The sequence below is a fragment of the Oncorhynchus clarkii genome, unplaced genomic scaffold (assembly GCF_045791955.1).
Source record: "Oncorhynchus clarkii lewisi isolate Uvic-CL-2024 unplaced genomic scaffold, UVic_Ocla_1.0 unplaced_contig_7093_pilon_pilon, whole genome shotgun sequence".
Classification (NCBI taxonomy): domain Eukaryota; kingdom Metazoa; phylum Chordata; class Actinopteri; order Salmoniformes; family Salmonidae; genus Oncorhynchus; species Oncorhynchus clarkii.
In genome coordinates this window covers 41,826-63,026 of record NW_027258569.1, presented here as the reverse complement: position 1 = coordinate 63,026, position 21,201 = coordinate 41,826, and the positions used below count along the sequence as shown (strand labels likewise).

The window sequence follows — 21,201 nt, the reverse complement described above, 5'->3', positions numbered from 1 at the left end:
GGTTAGTGCTGCGGGTTCTCGGTTAGAGCTGCGGGTTCTAGGTTAGAGCTGTGGGTTCTAGGTTAGAGCTGTGGGTTCTAGGTTAGAGCTGTTGGTTCTAGGTTAGAGCTGTGGGTTCTAGGTTAGAGCTGCGGGTTCTAGGTTAGAGCTGCGGGTTCTCGGTTAGCGCTGTTGGTTCTCGGTTAGCGCTGCGGGTTCTAGGTTAGAGCTGTGGGTTCTAGGTTAGAGCTGTTGGTTCTAGGTTAGAGCTGTGGGTTCTAGGTTAGAGCTGTGGGTTCTAGGTTAGAGCTGTGGGTTCTAGGTTAGAGCTGTGGATTCTAGGTTAGAGCTGTGGATTCTAGGTTAGAGCTGCGGGTTCTCGGTTAGAGCTGCGGGTTCTCGGTTAGCGCTGCGGGTTCTCGGTTAGCGCTGCGGGTTCTCGGTTAGAGCTGCGGGTTCTAGGTTAGAGCTGTGGGTTCTAGGTTTGAGCTGCAGGTTCTAGGTTAGAGCTGCGGGTTCTAGGTTAGAGCTCTGAATTATATAGGTCACAGTGTCTGTTCTAGGATTATAAACCTTTCTTTCATCTCTGTAGTCGACTGTCCCCCTAAAGGAACTAAACTGATACAGTACCATTCCACAAAGGCTGCAAGTAGCAAGGTCATGAACTTCAGTACTTTCCTTGAACTTGTTTAGAGTTGGTCTCTCCCTGAGTGTGTGTGTTGTCTCACCTGAGGGCAGCAGCATGGTATGTGTCCACATAGTCGGAGATGAAGAGTTCTCTGCCCCTGACCACTGGGTCTGTGATGACCAGCTCCCGGCCAGAATCTGAGGAGGGAAGAGAAAACAGTCAGAGGAGGTAAAGGAGAAGAGGAGAGAAGAGGGGGATGAGGAGCAGGAGAGAGGAGAGAGGAGGAGCAGGAGAGAGGAGAGAGGACGAGGAGAGAGAGGAGAGAGAAAAGGAAGAGAGGAGGACATGGAGCAGGAGGATGAGAGAGGAGGAGGAGCAGGAGAAAGAGAGAGGAGGAGGAGCAGGAGAAAGAGAGAGGAGGAGGAGCAGGAGAAAGAGAGAGGAGGAGGAGCAGGAGAAAGGAGATCAGCGACAGGGAGAGAGGATGAGAGAGGATGAGAGAGGAGGAGGAGGATGAGAGATGAGGAGGAGGATGAAAGAGGAGGAGGACAAGAACAAGGAGCAGGAGGAGGATGAGAGAGGAGGAGGAGCAGGAGAAAGGAGAACAGGGACAGGGAGAGAGGATAGAGTCAGGGTCATGTTTTGGCTGTAGCAGACAGAGTGAACACTATTTCAACATGTTTGGGTGGATGAGAATTGCTGCAAGTAATCAGGTAGTCAGTATTCAGGTAGTCAGACAGAATAAAAGGTGGAGCAGACAGGGTGTGTGTGTGTGTGTGTGTGACGGGCCACTTGTGCTGATGGCTGGGTAGTTTGTGTTCAAGGGCCCATTACAGTGCAGGTTATTTGCACTTGATGGTCCAGACATTCACTGTCTGGCCTACAAGGTGTGTGTTACCAAGGAAACAGAGCTAATACGACTGGTTCGGTACAGTGTGTGTGTGTATGTGTGCGCGCGTCCCGCTGGCCTGTAATCGGCTGGTCTGAAGGAGTGCTGTTACCTTGGCAACACAGCGAATGACTGGTTCAGACCAGTGTTCTGTTTGACATGTCAATCACAGCCAATAACTACATATCATGTCCGTTACAGTCAACTGTATAGTGTATTGTGTGTGTGTGTGTGTGCAGACATGATGCAAGAGTGTGTATTTTGGTGTGTGTGTGTGTCAGGGTTTCCGTTTCCATTTACAACTGCGACCTGGCCAAGATAAAGCAAAGCAGTGCGACAAAAACAACAACACAGAGTTATAAACAAACATACAGTCAATAACACAATAGAAAAATCGATTTACAGTGTGTGCAAATGTAGAAGAGCAGGGAGGTAAAGGCAATAAATAGGTCCTAGAGGCAAAATAATTACAATTTAGCATTAACACTGGAGTGATAGATGTGCAGATATTGATGTACAAGTAGAGATACTGGGATGCAAAATAGCAACTATAAATAAATAACAATATGGGGATGAGGTAGTTGGGTGTGCTATTTACAGATGGGCTGAGTACAGGTACAGTGATTGGTAAGCTGCTCTAACAGCTGATGCTTAAAGTTAGAGAGGGATATTTTCCTGCTGGAGCGCGTGCTACAGGTGGGTGCTGCTATGGTGACCAGTGAGCTGAGATAAGGCGGGGCTTTACCTAGCAGAGACTTGTAGATGACCTGGAGCCAGAGGGTTTGGTGACGAATATGTAGCGAGGGCCAGCCAACGAGAGCATACAGGCCGCAGTGGTGGGTAGTATATAGCAGTTTGGATCTAGAGTGTCACCCCCTTTGAAGAGGGGGATGACCGTGGCAGATTTCCAATCTTTGGGGAATCTCAGACGATACTAAAGAGAGGTTGAACAGGCTAGTAATAGGGGTTGCAACAATTTCGGCAGATAATTATAGAAAGAGAGGGTTCAGATTGTCTAGCCCGGCTGATTTGTAGGGGTCCAGATTTTGCAGCTCTTTCAGAACATCAGCTGTCTGGATTTGGGTGGCGGGGGGGATTTGGGCAAGTTGCTGCAAGGGGTGCAGAGCTGTTGGCCGGGGTAGCCAGGTGGAAAGCATGGCCATTGAAATTCTAAATTATAGTGGATTTATCGGTGGTGACAGTGTTTCCTAGCCTCAGTGCAGTGGGCAGCTGGGAGGTGCTGCTCTTATTCTCCATGGACTTTACAGTGTCCCAGAACTTTTTTGTGTTTGTGCTACAGGATGCAAATTTTCTGTTTGAAAAAGCTAGCATTTAATTTCCTAACTGACTGTGTATATTGGTTCCTGACTTCCCTGAAAAGTTGCGTATCGCGGGGACTGTTCGATGCTAATGCAGAACGCCACAGGATGTTTTGTGTTGGTCAAGGGCAGTCAAGTCTGGGGTGAACCAAGGGCTATATCTGTTCCTGGTTCAACATTTTTTGAATGGGGCATGCTTATTTAAGATGGAGAGGAAAGCACTTTTTTGCGAGAGGCTGCGTGCTCCTCAAACAGTGGTTGATGCATGGAGGGAAATATCTGGAGTAGTCTATCTAGCATGACTGAAAAGCGAACAGGCGCTTCCCCAAATTGAAACCGACTTGCCTCATATGCATAGACTAGTGATGTAGCGGTTTGTTACTCTTCTTATTGGCTGAGGAACAGGGGCAGCTATTCTAACGTCTTCAAAGTGTGGATCTGAATTCGGTAAGAAGGACACGTGGCGTCGCATCCTCCACTTGCATGTTCTGTTAATATAAAGATTTCTGTCATTCTGAGCACCGTGGGTGGACCCCCCTGAGCACCGTGGGTGGACCCCCCTGAGCACCGTGGGTGGACTCCCCTGAGCACCGTGGGTGGACTCCTTAAATCGGGTTACGCACCCAAATGGGTAAATTTGTCAAATGTCTGGCACCACATTTTCCCGAACGGAAACCCTGGTGTGTGTGTTTGTACGAGTCTCTCACACTCACCGTTCTCATTGTTGCGATCCTGCACCAGGTGTTGGTAGACTGAGTCAGGGACCTCTGACTGACGATAATACCATTTAACACTGAGTAACAGATGGTCTCGTTTACTCTGTGAGAGACAGAGAGAGAGAGAGAGAGAGAGAGAGAGAGCGAGAGAGAGAGAGACCGAGAGCGAGAGTGAGAGAGAAAGAGAGAAAGAAAGAGGGCGAGAGAGAAAGAAAGAGAGAGAGGGAGAGAGAAAGAAAGAGAGAGAGGGAGAGAGAGAAAGAAAGACAGAGGGAGAGAGAAAAAGAAAGACAGAAAGAGAGAGAGAGAGAGAGAGAGAGAGAGAGAGAACAAATTTAGAAAAAACAGGCTCCAATAAAAAAAACAGACAGTTGTTTGTTAACAGCGTCACGCATTGATGTGTTGGCAGACAGGCATAGAAAATATCACCCTATACCCTACATAGTGCACTACTTTTGACCAGAGCCCCCATGGTCCCTAGTCTAAAGTAGTGCACTGTATAGGGAATAGGGTGCCATTTGGGATAAAGCTCACCGAGCCGTGCTGCCACTGCTTTCTGCTTGTTATCCTGCCCTAGTCGCTCAGCCCGCTGCTGCCAAAAAGCCCACAGTGAAACCAGCTCAATTAAAAAGGGACTGGAGAGCATTTAGCTGCTTTAATGAAGTCCACAGATCAGATATTAGAAGCCTCCATGTGTAGAAGTCGGGGGAAAGGACTGGCAAAGTTACTGAGCTATATTCCTCTTCAAATAAACTTCTACTTGCTATCTCAAACCTAACGTAATAATTCAACCAATCAGAGTGCCAAAACAACAATCTAGAAAACCCTACATGGGGCAAATCCTTAGTGACATGCCACCCACTGGTCATCTGTGGTACTACAGCTCCCACCCTCGACTGCAGTACCACTAGATCGCCACTGAGCAGCAGCACTGAGTCACAGAGAGAGCTTCCGGAGGCTTGAATAAAGGGAGTACAAGCCTGGCCAGGCCAGGGAGAAGGACGAAAAGGGCACAACACTGTTTTCATTCCCCAACATTAAACATTTATTGTGCCTTCACACGAGCCCAACTGACCGTCGAGAGGTTTTAAAAGAACATTAAAGAGACCACAGCTAGGAGCGATGCTGCTACACACACAAATACAAACACACTCACACACAGTCCTTTGGGAGAAGCCAGATATCACAGCCATATTTATAAACTGGGCTAGCCCACAGAACAAACCATTGAGAGGGAGGGAGAAGGGTAGAAAGAGAGGGAGGGAGAAGGGTAGAGAGAGAGGGAGGGAGAAGGGTAGAGAGAGAGGGAGGGAGAAGGGTAGAGAGAGAGGGAGGGAGAAGGGTAGAGAGAGAGGGAGGGAGAAGGGTAGAGAGAGAGGGAGGGAGAAGGGTAGAGAGAGAGGGAGGGAGAAGGGTAGAAAGAGAGGGAGGGAGAAGGGTAGAAAGAGAGGGAGGGAGAAGGGTAGAGAGAGAGGGAGGGAGAAGGGTAGAAAGAGAGGGAGGGAGAAGGGTAGAGAGAGAGGGAGGGAGAAGGGTAGGAAGGGAGGGAGAAGGGTAGGGAGGGAGGCAGAAGGGGAGGGAGGCAGAAGGGGAGGTAGACAGAAGGGGAGGGAGGGAGACAGAAGGGGAGGGACAGGCAGAAGGGAAGGAGACAGAAGGGTAGAGGGGAGGTAGAGGGAGGCAGAAGGGTAGAGGGGGGGTAGAGGGAGGGAGAAGGGTAGAGGGGGGGTAGAGGGAGCTCAATGTGTGAAGGAGCGTGAGGTCCGTGCGTGACGGAGCGTGAGGTCCGTGCGTGACGGAGCGTGAGGTCCGTGCGTGACGGAGCGTGAGGTCCGTGCGTGACGGAGCGTGAGGTCCGTGCATGACGGTGCGTGAGGTCAGTGTGAAGACATTTCAAGTCTGTTGAGTAATTTTTTTATTTATTTTTATTTCACCTTTAATTAACCAGGTAGGCAAGTTGAGAACAAGTTCTCATTTACAACTGCGACCTGGCTAAGATAAACAAGGTAAACATTCATTCAAACAGCACTTTCGTGAGGCTAAATTGATTGTATTGATGTATTATATTAAGTTAAAATAAGTGTTAATTCAGTATTGTTGTAATTGTCATTATTACAAACACAGTTTACATTTTTTTAAAATTATTATTATTATTTTTAAATTGGCCGATTAATCGGTATCGGCGTTGAGAAATCATAATCGGTCGACCTCTAGTTTTAACCAGGTGATGTCACCTCATATGTGGGAGGTGGAACTAAATGGTATGTTATTGAGCAGGGCTAGAGGCTCTACAGTGAAATAAGACAGTAATCACCAACCAGGACAGTAATGGACGAGTCATATTGATATTAGGGAGAGGCATGCATAGCCGAGTGATCATAGGGGTCCAGTGAGTGGTGGTGGTGGGGGGGGGGGGGGGGCTAGAGATTAAATGCAGTCCCCCAAAAACCTTCTAACCCACCTATGTCTCACCTCTCTCTGAGTGTGTGTCGCCAGCTGTGGTTCAGCATGTGAAGAAACTAAAGCCCCAGCTAACCGCCTGTCTGCATCAGTCCCACTACCTCACACAGTGCTGATTTGATCTGATCACAGGGAAAATCCACATCAGCAAGCATTTTTCAAACGCATTCCTAACCACTGAGAGACACACACACACACACTTGAAGAGATGTGCGCTGCTATGCAATGATGTCACGGTTCTTCACGAATCCCCGTCAACCTCTCATCTAACGTTTCAGGGGAAACGTTTAACTTCAGACAGATACCCAGCACGACCGGCTTTTAAAGACCTTTTCATCTACAGCTGGCGTATAAATGAAGAAGTGTTTTTCAGGAGATGATCAATGTTTTCTGAAGTGTACATGTACTAAAGCTCATTTTTAGCCTGTAAAACAAGTCAACTATCAAGTGCTTTGCTAGACGCTGTTAGCACACAAACACACCGATGCAGAAACGCACACTCAGCAGTCAGTGAATAAAACTGTCTGCCCTTGTGAGTGAAGTGGGGGAAATGGCTACCTCGTTCCAGAGCTGAGATTGGGCTACTCTGTTGCACACGGAGCACATCAACACACACTCACAGAGAAGATTACAGCCACATTGTGGAGATAAGCATTAACAGACAGGAGGGAGAAAGAGGAAGAGAAAGGAAGATAAGAGAACCACAGAGACGGAGGAAGAGAGAGAAAGAGAGAACCAGAGAGAGAGAGAGAGTGAGAAAGAGAGAACCAGAGAGAGCGAGAGAGTGAGAAAGAGAGAACCAGAGAGAGAGAGAGAGAGAGAGAGAGAGAGAGAGAGAGAGAGAGAGAGAGAGAGAGAGAGAGAGAACCAGAGAAAGAGAGAGAGAGAGAACCACGGCGAGAGAGATAACGTAAGAATGTCACAATGCTGAATTGATTAGAGACATTTCAGGTTGCCGTAGAGTGGAGCACCCGGGAGGCGGCCATCTCTCTCTCCACACTCTAATCTCCACTCTCCACTGGGAGATAGCCACTCTGGAGGGGTGCGAGAGATAGGATAACACAGGGGCTAGGAGCTAGGATACACAGGGGCTAGGATACACAGGGACTAGGATAACACAGGGGCTAGGAGCTAGGATAACACAGGGGATAGGAGCTAGGATAACACCGGGGCTAGGATCTAGGATACACAGGGGATAGGAGCTAAGATAACACAGGGGCTAGAATAACACAGGGGATAGGAGCTAGGATAACACAGGGGCTAGAATAACACAGGGGATAGGAGCTAGGATAACACAGGGGATAGGAGCTAGGATAACACAGGGGACAGGAGCTAGGATAACACAGGGGCTAAGAGCTAGGATAACACAGGGGCTAAGAGCTAGGATAACACAGGGGATAGGAGCTAGGATAACACAGGGGATAGGAGCTAGGATAACACAGGGGATAGGAGCTAGGATAACACAGGGGACAGGAGCTAGGATAACACAGGGGCTAGGATAACAAGGGATATGAGCTAGGATAACACGAGATAGAGGCTAGGATAACACAGGGGATGGGAGCTAGGATAACACAGGGGATAGGAGCTAGGATAACACAGGGGATAGGAGCTAGGATAACACAGGGGATAGGATAACACAGGGGACAGGAGCTAGGATAACACAGGGGCTAGGAGCTAGGATAGCACAGGGGCTAGGATAACACAGGGGCTAGGAGCTAGGATAACACAGGAGCTAGGAGCTAGGATAACACAGGAACTAGGAGCTAGGATAACACAGGGGCTAGGAGCTAGGATAACACAGGGGCTAGGAGCTAGGATAACACAGGAGCTAGGAGCTAGGATAACACAGGGGCTAGGAGCTAGGATAACACAGGAGCTAGGATAACACAGGGGATAGGATAACACAGGGGATAGGAGCTAGGATAACACAGGGGATAGGAGCTAGGATAACACAGGGGCTAGGAGCTAGGATAACACAGGGGATAGGAGCTAGGATAACACAGGGGATAGGAGCTAGGATAACACAGGGAATAGGAGCTAGGATAACACAGGGGATAGGATAACACAGGGGCTAGGAGCTAGGATAACACAGGGGATAGGAGCTAGGATAACACAGGGGCTAGGAGCTAGGATAACACAGCGGATAGGATAACACAGGAGCTAGGATAACACAGGGGATAGGATAACACAGGGGATAGGGGCTAGGATAACACAGGGGCTAGGAGCTAGGATAACACAGGGGCTAGGAGCTAGGATAACACAGGGGCTAGGAGCTAGGATAACACAGGGGCTAGGAGCTAGGATACACAGGGGCTAGGAGCTAGGATAACACAGGGGCTAGGAGCTAGGATAACACAGGGGATAGGAGCTAGGATAACACAGGGGCTAGGAGCTAGGATAACACAGGGGCTAGGAGCTAGGATAACACAGCGGATAGGATAACACAGGAGCCAGGATAACACAGGGGATAGGAGCTAGGATAACACAGGGGCTAGGAGCTAGGATAACACAGGGGCTAGGAGCTAGGATAACACAGGGGCTAGGAGCTAGGATAACACAGGGGCTAGGAGCTAGGATAACACAGGGGCTAGGCGACAACAGCAAAGTCAGGGAACAGGGAAGTACATGAGCGAGGATGAGAAACAGATCAAAAGGAGGAAAGAGAGAGGGGAATAGTGAAAGGCAGTGTGCTGGCCAGCTAAGGAAAGAGAGGGGAATAGTGAAAGGCAGTGTGCTGGCCAGCTAAGGAAAGAGAGAGGGGAATAGTGAAAGGCAGTGAGTGATCTGGCCAGCTAAGGAAAGAGAGAGGGGAATAGTGAAAGGCAGGGTGCTGGCCAGCTAAGGAAAGGGAGAGGGGAATAGTGAAAGGCAGTGATCTGGCCAGCTAAGGAAAGAGAGAGGGGAATAGTGAAAGGCAGTGTGCTGGCCAGCTAAGGAAAGAGAGAGGGGAATAGTGAAAGGCAGTGTGCTGGCCAGCTAAGGAAAGAGAGAGAGAGGAATAGTGAAAGGCAGTGTGCTGGCCAGCTAAGGAAAGAGAGAGGGGAATAGTGAAAGGTGAAATAGTGAAAGGCAGAGTGCTGGCCAGCTATAAATACTATAGCTAAAAAAAAAAGCATAGTTTGCTGCCAAAGAGCTTGTTAAGACTGTGTATATAACGTATCATATACACAGTACACTCAAATAAATATATATCTCAAAACATTAACAGTAAACACAATGCTTCATAGCTATAATAAAGCTAACGTTAGCTAGCAAATGGACAAGCAGTAAAGCAGTAGTCAGACATGACACGAATTACCAACATCGTTGAATGATCCATTTATTTTTTTTGCAATATACAATAACCGTATATTAGAAGTCAGTCCTTGAATACTAGCTAGTGAACGTTAACTTACAAATCAAGAGTTGAAACAAGCTAGCGAGCAGGGATTGAAAGCTAACTAGCCTACATCCTGTCAAACATGTCATCAGGTGTGTTTGGTTAGACTGCTAGTTAGTAGCCAAAGCAAGCACAAGTTAGGAATCAAGGTAGCTAGCTAGACTGTTATGCTAGCAACAACGCTAACAGTTTAGCTAGCAAGAAAGCTAAACATTTGGCTCGATGACATTGGGAGTATGGTGTAAGGTTAGTTACAGGAGCGTGTTGAGTGTGAATTAAATTCTTTCTTCAACATCTTGTTAGCTAGCTAGTTAGTTATCTAGCTAGTTGTAGGCAAAGGACTTTCTACAACTTCTAGCTAGCAACATTAGTGACGCTAGCTGCACAGTCACATTGGCTAGCTAGCTAGCTAGCAACAATTTCACATCATTTCCAGTTTGGAGGCAATGGGAAGGCAATTCCAACTCGTCCACCAAGGTCAGTCCAACCCCGGTTGATTTCAAAGTGCGAGGCTTTTACATGCAGCTGTTTTCTCAGGACTTTCTCTTGGTTTGCTCCATTTCTATTGAGAAAAAATACCATATGCTTTACACCGGCTATAGGATTTCTATTGAGAAAATGCCTTAGACAGGATATAGGATTTCCCAGATCTTCCCATAACCGGATGTCCCCAACCCGGAAACGAGAGAAAGGCTTACGGAAGTGCAGTTTCCTTTGTCTGAGTGTTTGTATAACATTCCGACCTGCAACCAGAGAGCCACTGAGTCGCGCCAGCCAAGGTGGACTGGCCTCTGTCTAGGACTGTGGAGCGCCACACCACCATAAAGGACATGGGTCCGGCTTAACCCCAGAGGTGAAATGGGGAGCACAGCTCTGCTGCACGAGGGAGCTGCCGTTTTGACACGAGCACCCATATGTGGTTCTAGTCAGTCTTCAACATGGCGGCTGTAAGCCCACCCGGGCGAACCCTGGTCATATAGCTATGACAAGAGGAGAGGGGGATACAACTGTTTCAACCTGTACCTCTCTAGAGGGAGGGAGGGAGGGGTAACACAAAACAGACAGCTAAGCAAAACCAGACCCTCTTCCTCCTCGTCGCTGTACGCGTTAATAAGAAATGTGTGTTTATATTCCTCTCTCTCTCTCTCTCTCTCTCTCTCTCTCTCTCTCTCTCGTTAAAGCTACAGTAACGCCTCACTCCCACTGGTGTTAAAGCTACAGTAACGGCTCACTCCCACTGGTGTTAAAGCTACAGTAACGCCTCACTCCCACTGGTGTTAAAGCTACAGTAACGCCTCACCCTGGGTAGGGGTTTGGGTGTTCCTCCCAAATGGCACCCTTACATAGTGCACTACTTTTGACCAGGGCTCTGGGAATAGGGTGCCATTTTGAACACACCTGGGTTTGGGTGTTACAGTCCGTCCGTCAGGCTAAAACCTCATGTAGCAGCATATGATTGTGGAGCCTTAACCTCCCTGCTGGCTGTGTGATGTCCTCCGTACAGCAGAGAGACAACCACACAGAGAACAACAAGCACAGGCTGATTGTTGCTATAGAGACAGAGATGAGATCTGCAGGACTAATCTGCTCTAACACATGATATGATTAGAGAGAAGAAGAAGAAGGGGGGGGGGAGCACAGAGAGACAGAGAGTACGTTTACATTCAGACTAATAATTCAATATTAAACTGAGTATGGTATTAATCATGTAAACATCTTACTCTTATCTTGATCGGCGTAAGGTTATAATCAAAGTAATCATAGGGAGATTAAAACACCTGTTTTTTTGTTGTTGTAATCTTTCAAATGATTAGCCAATGTACCATTGGTATGTTCTAGGCTATTTTCAGACCTTAAAAGGTATACTTCTGGATTTTGGCAATGAGGCCCTTTATCTACTTTCCCCAGAGTCAGATGAACTTGTGGATACCATTGTTATGTCTGTGTCCATCCAGTATGATGGAAATTAGAGGTAGTTTTGCGAGCCAATGCGAACTGGCGTTACCGCAACGACAGAAAGTGTATGGATAACTGCTAGTTGTCACGGCTTTCCTCCTTTTCGTCTGAAGAGGAGAGGCGAGAAGGATCGGAGGACCAATATGCAGCGTGGTAGGTGTCCATGGTTTTTAATACGAAAAACTGAACATGAACACATATACAAAATAACAAAATGTGAACTAACCAAAACAGTCCCGTGTGGCACAAACACTGACACAGGAAACAATCACCCAGAAAATACCCACAGAATATGGCTGCCTAAATATGGTTCCCAATCAGAGACAACGATAGACAGCTGCCTCTAATTGAGAAACAATCTAGGCAACCCTAGACCTAGAAAGGAAACAGCCCCATAAACTTACAAAACCCCTAGACAAAACACATAAAACCCCCATGTCACACCCTGACCTAAACCAAGATAATAAAGAAAACAAAGATAACTAAGGCCAGGGCGTGACACTTAGTAGACTTCATCTCAGGACCTAACACCGGCTTCTCTGGCATTATCTCTTCAATATGAATCATCTTACGATTGAAGTAATGATTAATAAATGCAGAATTAACTTTATCCACATTTTGTTCTTACTCTTGAGATTGTTGTGTCACTGGCCTACACACAATACCCTATCATGTCAAAGGGAACTTAAAAATGAAAACCTGAAATGCCTTGGGTCAATAAGTATTCAACCCCCTTTTGTTGTGGAAAGCCTGAAGAAGTTCAGGAGTAAAAATGTGCTTAACAAGTCACATAATATGTTGCATGGACTCATTCTGTGTGCAATAGAAATGATGTAAAATATCTCACTAGCCACTTTAAACAATGCTACCTAATATAATGTTTACATACCCTACATTATTCATCTCATATGTATGTATACGTATATACTGTACTCTATATCATCTACTGCAACTTTATGTAATACATGTATCACTAGCCACTTTTACTATGCCACTTTGTTTACATACTCATCTCATATGTATATACTGCACTCAATACCATCTACTGTATCTTGCCTATGCCGCTCTGTACCATCACTCATTCATATATCTTTATGTACATATTCTTTATCCCCTTACACTTGTGTCTATAAGGTAGTAGTTTTTTGCCACAGATTCACGTGGCAAAGAAATTAACTTCATGTCCTGAATACAAAGCGTTATGTTTGGGTCAAATCCAACACAACCTATCACCGAGTACCCTACAACATATTTTCAATCATGGTGGTGGCTGCATCATGTTGTGGGTATGCTTGTCATCGGCAAGGACTGGGGAGTTTTTTTTAGGATAAAAATAAATGGGATAGAGCTAAGCACAGGCAAAATCCTAGAGGAAAACCTGGTTCAGTCTACTTTCCAACAGGCACTAGGAAACAAATGTACCTTTCAGCTAAACTAAAACACAAGGCCGAATTTACACGAGTTTATTACCAAGACAACATTGAATGTTCCTGAGTGGCCTAGTTACAGTTGTGACTGAAATCTACTTGAAAAACTAATGGCAAGACCTGAAAATGTCTTTCTACCAATGACCAACAAACAACTTGACAGAGCTTGAAGAATTTTTAAATGAATAATGTGCGAATATTGTACAATCCAGGTGTCTAAACCTCTTCAAGACTTAAGTAAGTCGCTGCCATAGGTGATAATAACATGCATTGATTCAAGGGTGTGAATACTTATGTAAATGAGATATTAGGGCCTCCTGAGTGGCGCTAGCTATGCCACCAGAGATCCTGGTTTGAGTCCAGGCTCTGTCAAGGCCAGCCGCGATCGGGCGGCGCACAATTGGCCCAGCGTCGTCCGGGTTAGGGGAGGGTTTGAATCCAGCGTCGTCCGGGTTAGGCCCAGCGTCGTCCGGGTTAGGGGAGGGTTTGGCCCAGCGTCGTCCGGGTTAGGGGAGGGTTTGGCCCAGCGTCGTCCGGGTTAGGGGAGGGTTTGGCCCAGCGTCGTCCGGGTTAGGGGAGGGTTTGGCCCAGCGTCGTCCGGGTTAGGGGAGGGTTTGGCCCAGCGTCGTCCGGGTTAGGGGAGGGTTTGGCCCAGCGTCGTCCGGGTTAGGGGAGGGTTTGGCCCAGCGTCGTCCGGGTTAGGGGAGGGTTTGGCCCAGCGTCGTCCGGGTTAGGGGAGGGTTTGGCCCAGCGTCGTCCGGGTTAGGGGAGGGTTTGGCCCAGCGTCGTCCGGGTTAGGGGAAGGTTTGGCCGGCAGGGATGTTCTTGTCCCACCGTGCTCTAGCGACTTCTGTGGTGAGCCGGGGTCGCAATGCACACTAACATGGTCGCCGGGTGTATGGTGTTTCCTCCGACACATCGGTGCTTCCCGGGATAAGTGGACATTGTGACAAGAAACCGGGTTGTGTTTCGGAGGACGCACGGCTCTTGACCTTCGGCCTCTACCGAGTCCATATGGGAGTTGCAGCGAAGAGACAATACTGTAACTACCAATTGGATCCCAAGAAATTAAGGAGAAAATGATTTTTTTTTTAAAGCTCATTTTTAAAAAGAAAATTAAATATTTGTGTATTTAATTTTCAATACATTTTCTACCGATGGATCTGCTAGTACTGAGTGTTTTTCACCCTGCTCTAAAACCAGAGAAATGTGCCAGAATACCAGTACAGGAGCTCTGCAACCACTGCCATCTGGATGACAGACGCTCTCAAAACACTGTGTGTGGGCGAGCACACACACACACACACCCACCTACACACACACACCCATACCCCCCCCCCCCCCCCCCACACACACACATCCAGACACCCCTCACCCCCCCCCCCCCCACACACACATCCAGACACCCCCCCCCCACACACACACACACGTCTGATGTGTTCTCACACATCCCAGGATCAGAAAATGAGGAACGACTGTTGAGACAAAATCCAGAGGAAGAAGAAAGCACCTTTAAACTTTTTTGCCAAAGTCTTCATTAGCCCAGGCTACATTTACTAGTAGGCTTCATTAGCCTAGGCTACATGTACTACTAGGCTTCATTAGCCTAGGCTACATTTACTACTAGGCTTCATTAGCCTAGGCTACATGCACTACTAGGCTTCATTAGCCTAGGCTACATTTACTACTAGGCTTCATTAGCCCAGGCTACATTTACTACTAGGCTTCATTAGCCTAGGCTACATTTACTACTAGGCTTCATTAGCCTAGGCTACATTTACTACTAGGCTTCATTAGCCTAGGCTACATTTACTACTAGGCTACATTAGCCTAGGCTACATTTACTACTAGGCTTCATTTACTACTAGGCTTCATTAGCCTTGGCTACATTTACTACTAGGCTACATTAGCCCAGGCTACATTTACTACTAGGCTTCATTAGCCTAGGCTACATTTACTACTAGGCTACATTAGCCCAGGCTACATTTACTACTAGGCTTCATTAGCCTAGGCTACATTTACTACTAGGCTTCATTAGCCTAGGCTACATTTACTACTAGGCTACATTTACTACTAGGCTACATTTACTACTAGGCTTCATTAGCCTAGGCTACATTTACTACTAGGCTTCATTAGCCCAGGCTACATTTACTACTAGGCTTCATTAGCCTAGGCTACATTTACTACTAGGCTTCATTTACTACTAGGCTACATTTACTACTAGGCTACATTAGCCCAGGCTACATTTACTACTAGGCTTCATTAGCCTAGGCTACATTTACTACTAGGCTACATTAGCCCAGGCTACATTTACTACTAGGCTACATTAGCCCAGGCTACATTTACTACTAGGCTTCATTAACCTAGGCTACATTTACTACTAGGCTTCATTAGCCTAGGCTACATTTACTACTAGGCTACATTTACTACTAGGCTACATTAGCCTAGGCTACATTTACTACTAGGCTTCATTAGCCTAGGCTACATTTACTACTAGGCTACATTTACTACTAGGCTACATTTACTACTAGGCTACATTTACTACTAGGCTACATTTACTACCAGGCTTCATTAGCCTAGGCTACATTTACTACTAGGCTACATTTACTACTAGGCTTCATTAGCCTAGGCTACATTTACTACTAGGCTACATTTACTACTAGGCTACATTTACTACTAGGCTTCATTAGCCTAGGCTACATTTACTACTAAGCTTCATTAGCCTAGGCTACATTTACTACTAGGCTACATTTACTACTAGGCTACATTAGCCCAGGCTACATGTACTACTAGGCTTCATTAGCCCAGGCTACATTTACTACTAGGCTTCATTAGCCTAGGCTACATTTACTACTAGGCTACATTTCTCTCCTGATTTTCTATCACAAGGATTCACTTAAGTTGTGCTGGGTAGTGTGTAGTCTAGGTATTGTACAGGGTAGTGTGTAGTCTAGGTATTGTACAGGGTAGTGTGTAGCCTAGGTATTGTATAGGGTAGTGTGTAGTCTAGGTATTGTATAGGGTAGTGTGTAGGGTAGTGTGTAGTCTAGGTATTGTATAGGGTAGTGTGTAGTCTAGGTATTGTATAGGGTAGTGTGTAGGGTAGTGTGTAGTCTAGGTATTGTATAGGGTAGTGTGTAGTCTAGGTATTGTATAGAGTAGTGTGTAGGGTAGGTATTGTATAGGGTATTGTGTAGGGTAGTGTGTAGTCTAGGTATTGTATAGAGTAGTGTGTAGGGTAGGTATTGTATAGGGTATTGTGTAGGGTAGTGTGTAGTCTAGGTATTGTATAGAGTAGTGTGTAGGGTAGGTATTGTATAGGGTATTGTACAGGGTAGTGTGTAGTCTAGGTATTGTATAGGGTAGTGTGTAGTCTAGGTATTGTACAGGGTAGTGTGTAGGGTAGTGTGTAGTCTAGGTATTGTATAGGGTAGTGTGTAGTCTAGGTATTGTACAGGGTAGTGTGTAGTCTAGGTATTGTACAGGGTAGTGTGTAGCCTAGGTATTGTAAATGGTAGTGTGTCGTCTAGGTATTGTACAGGGTAGTGTGTAGGGTAGTGTGTAGTCTAGGTATTGTACAGGGTAGTGTGTAGTCTAGGTATTGTATAGGGTAGTGTGTAGTCTAGGTATTGTACAGGGTAGTGTGTAGTCTAGGTATTGTATAGGGTAGTGTGTAGGGTAGGTATTGTATAGGGTATTGTGTAGGGTAGTGTGTAGTCTAGGTATTGTATAGAGTAGTGTGTAGGGTAGGTATTGTATAGGGTATTGTACAGGGTAGTGTGTAGTCTAGGTATTGTATAGGGTAGTGTGTAGTCTAGGTATTGTACAGGGTAGTGTGTAGGGTAGTGTGTAGTCTAGGTATTGTATAGGGTAGTGTGTAGGGTAGTGTGTAGTCTAGGTATTGTATAGGGTATTGTACAGGGTAGTGTGTAGTCTAGGTATTGTACAGGGTAGTGTGTAGTCTAGGTATTGTATAGGGTAGTGTGTAGTCTAGGTATTGTACAGGGTAGTGTGTAGTCTAGGTATTGTACAGGGTAGTGTGTAGCCTAGGTATTGTAAATGGTAGTGTGTCGTCTAGGTATTGTACAGGGTAGTGTGTAGGGTAGTGTGTAGTCTAGGTATTGTACAGGGTAGTGTGTAGTCTAGGTATTGTATAGGGTAGTGTGTAGTCTAGGTATTGTACAGGGTAGTGTGTAGTCTAGGTATTGTATAGGGTAGTGTGTAGGGTAGGTATTGTATAGGGTAGTGTGTAGTCTAGGTATTGTATAGGGTAGTGTGTAGGGTAGTGTGTAGTCTAGGTATTGTATAGGGTAGTGTGTAGGGTAGTGTGTAGTCTAGGTATTGTATAGGGTAGTGTGTAGGGTAGTGTGTAGTCTAGGTATTGTATAGGGTAGTGTGTAGGGTAGTGTGTAGTCTAGGTATTGTATAGGGTAGTGTGTAGTCTAGGTATTGTATAGAGTAGTGTGTAGGGTAGGTATTGTATAGGGTATTGTGTAGGGTAGTGTGTAGTCTAGGTATTGTATAGGGTAGTGTGTAGTCTAGGTATTGTACAGGGTAGTGTGTAGTCTAGGTATTGTACAGGGTAGTGTGTAGCCTAGGTATTGTAAATGGTAGTGTGTCGTCTAGGTATTGTACAGGGTAGTGTGTAGGGTAGTGTGTAGTCTAGGTATTGTATAGGGTAGTGTGTAGTCTAGGTATTGTACAGGGTAGTGTGTAGGGTAGGTATTGTATAGGGTAGTGTGTAGTCTAGGTATTGTACAGGGTAGTGTGTAGTCTAGGTATTGTACAGGGTAGTGTGTAGGGTAGTGTGTAGTCTAGGTATTGTATAGGGTAGTGTGTAGTCTAGGTATTGTACAGGGTAGTGTGTAGCCTAGGTATTGTATAGGGTAGTGTGTAGTCTAGGTATTGTATAGGGTAGTGTGTAGTCTAGGTATTGTACAGGGTAGTGTGTAGTCTAGGTATTGTATAGAGTATTGTACAGGGTAGTGTGTAGTCTAGGTATTGTATAGGGTAGTGTGTCGTCTAGGTATTGTACAGGGTAGTGTGTAGGGTAGTGTGTAGTCTAGGTATTGTATAGGGTAGTGTGTAGGGTAGTGTGTAGGGTAGGTATTGTATAGGGTATTGTACAGGGTAGTGTGTAGTCTAGGTATTGTATAGAGTATTGTACAGGGTAGTGTGTAGTCTAGGTATTGTATAGAGTATTGTACAGGGTAGTGTATAGGGTAGTGTGTAGTCTAGGTATTGTATAGGGTAGTGTGTAGGGTAGTGTGTAGTCTAGGTATTGTATAGGGTAGTGTGTAGTCTAGGTATTGTATAGGGTAGTGTGTAGGGTAGTGTGTAGTCTAGGTATTGTACAGGGTAGTGTGTAGTCTAGGTATTGTACAGGGTATTGTGTAGGGTAGTGTGTAGTCTAGGTATTGTACAGGGTAGTGTGTAGTCTAGGTATTGTACAGGGTAGTGTGTAGTCTAGGTATTGTACAGGGTAGTGTGTAGCCTAGGTATTGTATAGGGTAGTGTGTAGTCTAGGTATTGTATAGGGTAGTGTGTAGTCTAGGTATTGTACAGGGTAGTGTGTAGTCTAGGTATTGTATAGGGTAGTGTGTAGGGTAGTGTGTAGTCTAGGTATTGTATAGGGTAGTGTGTAGTCTAGGTATTGTACAGGGTAGTGTGTAGTCTAGGTATTGTATAGGGTATTGTGTAGGGTAGTGTGTAGTCTAGGTATTGTACAGGGTAGTGTGTAGTCTAGGTATTGTATAGAGTAGTGTGTAGGGTAGTGTGTAGTCTAGGTATTGTACAGGGTAGTGTGTAGTCTAGGTATTGTATAGAGTATTGTACAGGGTAGTGTGTAGTCGAGGTATTGTACAGGGTAGTGTGTAGTCTAGGTATTGTATAGAGTATTGTACAGGGTAGTGTGTAGTCTAGGTATTGTATAGGGTAGTGTGTAGGGTAGTGTGTAGTCTAGGTATTGTACAGGGTAGTGTGTAGTCGAGGTATTGTACAGAGTATTGTACAGGGTAGTGTGTAGTCGAGGTATTGTATAGGGTAGTGTGTAGTCTAGGTATTGTATAGGGTAGTGTGTAGTCTAGGTATTGTATAGGGTAGTGTGTAGTCTAGGTATTGTACAGGGTAGTGTGTAGGGTAGTGTGTAGTCTAGGTATTGTATAGGGTAGTGTGTAGTCTAGGTATTGTACAGGGTAGTGTGTAGTCTAGGTATTGTACAGGGTAGTGTGTAGCCTAGGTATTGTAAATGGTAGTGTGTCGTCTAGGTATTGTACAGGGTAGTGTGTAGGGTAGTGTGTAGTCTAGGTATTGTACAGGGTAGTGTGTAGTCTAGGTATTGTATAGGGTAGTGTGTAGTCTAGGTATTGTACAGGGTAGTGTGTAGTCTAGGTATTGTATAGGGTAGTGTGTAGGGTAGGTATTGTATAGGGTAGTGTGTAGTCTAGGTATTGTATAGGGTAGTGTGTAGGGTAGTGTGTAGTCTAGGTATTGTATAGGGTAGTGTGTAGGGTAGTGTGTAGTCTAGGTATTGTATAGGGTAGTGTGTAGGGTAGTGTGTAGTCTAGGTATTGTATAGGGTAGTGTGTAGGGTAGTGTGTAGTCTAGGTATTGTATAGGGTAGTGTGTAGTCTAGGTATTGTATAGAGTAGTGTGTAGGGTAGGTATTGTATAGGGTATTGTGTAGGGTAGTGTGTAGTCTAGGTATTGTATAGGGTAGTGTGTAGTCTAGGTATTGTACAGGGTAGTGTGTAGTCTAGGTATTGTACAGGGTAGTGTGTAGCCTAGGTATTGTAAATGGTAGTGTGTCGTCTAGGTATTGTACAGGGTAGTGTGTAGGGTAGTGTGTAGTCTAGGTATTGTATAGGGTAGTGTGTAGTCTAGGTATTGTACAGGGTAGTGTGTAGGGTAGGTATTGTATAGGGTAGTGTGTAGTCTAGGTATTGTACAGGGTAGTGTGTAGTCTAGGTATTGTACAGGGTAGTGTGTAGGGTAGTGTGTAGTCTAGGTATTGTATAGGGTAGTGTGTAGTCTAGGTATTGTGCAGGGTAGTGTGTAGCCTAGGTATTGTATAGGGTAGTGTGTAGTCTAGGTATTGTATAGGGTAGTGTGTAGTCTAGGTATTGTACAGGGTAGTGTGTAGTCTAGGTATTGTATAGGGTAGTGTGTCGTCTAGGTATTGTACAGGGTAGTGTGTAGGGTAGTGTGTAGTCTAGGTATTGTATAGGGTAGTGTGTAGGGTAGTGTGTAGTCTAGGTATTGTACAGGGTAGTGTGTAGTCGAGGTATTGTATAGGGTATTGTACAGGGTAGTGTGTAGTCTAGGTATTGTATAGGGTAGTGTGTAGTCTAGGTATTGTATAGAGTATTGTACAGGGTAGTGTGTAGTCTAGGTATTGTATAGAGTATTGTACAGGGTAGTGTATAGGGTAGTGTGTAGTCTAGGTATTGTATAGGGTAGTGTGTAGGGTAGTGTGTAGTCTAGGTATTGTATAGGGTAGTGTGTAGTCTAGGTATTGTATAGGGTAGTGTGTAGGGTAGTGTGTAGTCTAGGTATTGTACAGGGTAGTGTGTAGTCTAGGTATTGTACAGGGTATTGTGTAGGGTAGTGTGTAGTCTAGGTATTGTACAGGGTAGTGTGTAGTCTAGGTATTGTACAGGGTAGTGTGTAGTCTAGGTATTGTACAGGGTAGTGTGTAGCCTAGGTATTGTATAGGGTAGTGTGTAGTCTAGGTATTGTACAGGGTAGTGTGTAGTCTAGGTATTGTATAGGGTATTGTGTAGGGTAGTGTGTAGTCGAGGTATTGTACAGGGTAGTGTGTAGTCTAGGTATTGTATAGAGTATTGTACAGGGTAGTGTGTAGTCTAGGTATTGTATAGGGTAGTGTGTAGGGTAGTGTGTAGTCTAGGTATTGTACAGGGTAGTGTGTAGTCGAGGTATTGTACAGAGTATTGTACAGGGTAGTGTGTAGTCGAGGTATTGTACAGGGTAGTGTGTAGTCTAGGTATTGTACAGGGTAGTGTGTAGTCTAGGTATTGTACAGGGTAGTGTGTAGTCTAGGTATTGTACAGGGTAGTGTGTAGTCTAGGTATTGTATAGGGTAGTGTGTAGGGTAGTGTGTAGTCTAGGTATTGTATAGGGTAGTGTGTAGTCTAGGTATTGTACAGGGTAGTGTGTAGTCTAGGTATTGTATAGGGTATTGTGTAGGGTAGTGTGTAGTCTAGGTATTGTACAGGGTAGTGTGTAGTCTAGGTATTGTATAGAGTAGTGTGTAGGGTAGTGTGTAGTCTAGGTATTGTACAGGGTAGTGTGTAGTCTAGGTATTGTATAGAGTATTGTACAGGGTAGTGTGTAGTCGAGGTATTGTACAGGGTAGTGTGTAGTCTAGGTATTGTATAGAGTATTGTACAGGGTAGTGTGTAGTCTAGGTATTGTATAGGGTAGTGTGTA

General features: G+C 45.5%; 1 long non-coding RNA gene across 1 annotated transcript in view; it reads right to left on the bottom strand.

Annotated features, from left to right (window-relative positions):
- Positions 1 to 706: 706 nt before the first annotated feature.
- The window catches only part of LOC139397359 (uncharacterized), a 56,578-nt gene continuing 36,083 nt past the window's right edge, over positions 707 to 21,201 (bottom strand). The window contains exons 2-3 of the long non-coding RNA XR_011630900.1: positions 3,529 to 3,634; positions 707 to 804 (exon numbers count right to left, since the gene is read on the bottom strand). This is a non-coding gene — a long non-coding RNA (uncharacterized lncRNA). The remainder of the gene's footprint in view (positions 805 to 3,528; positions 3,635 to 21,201) is intronic.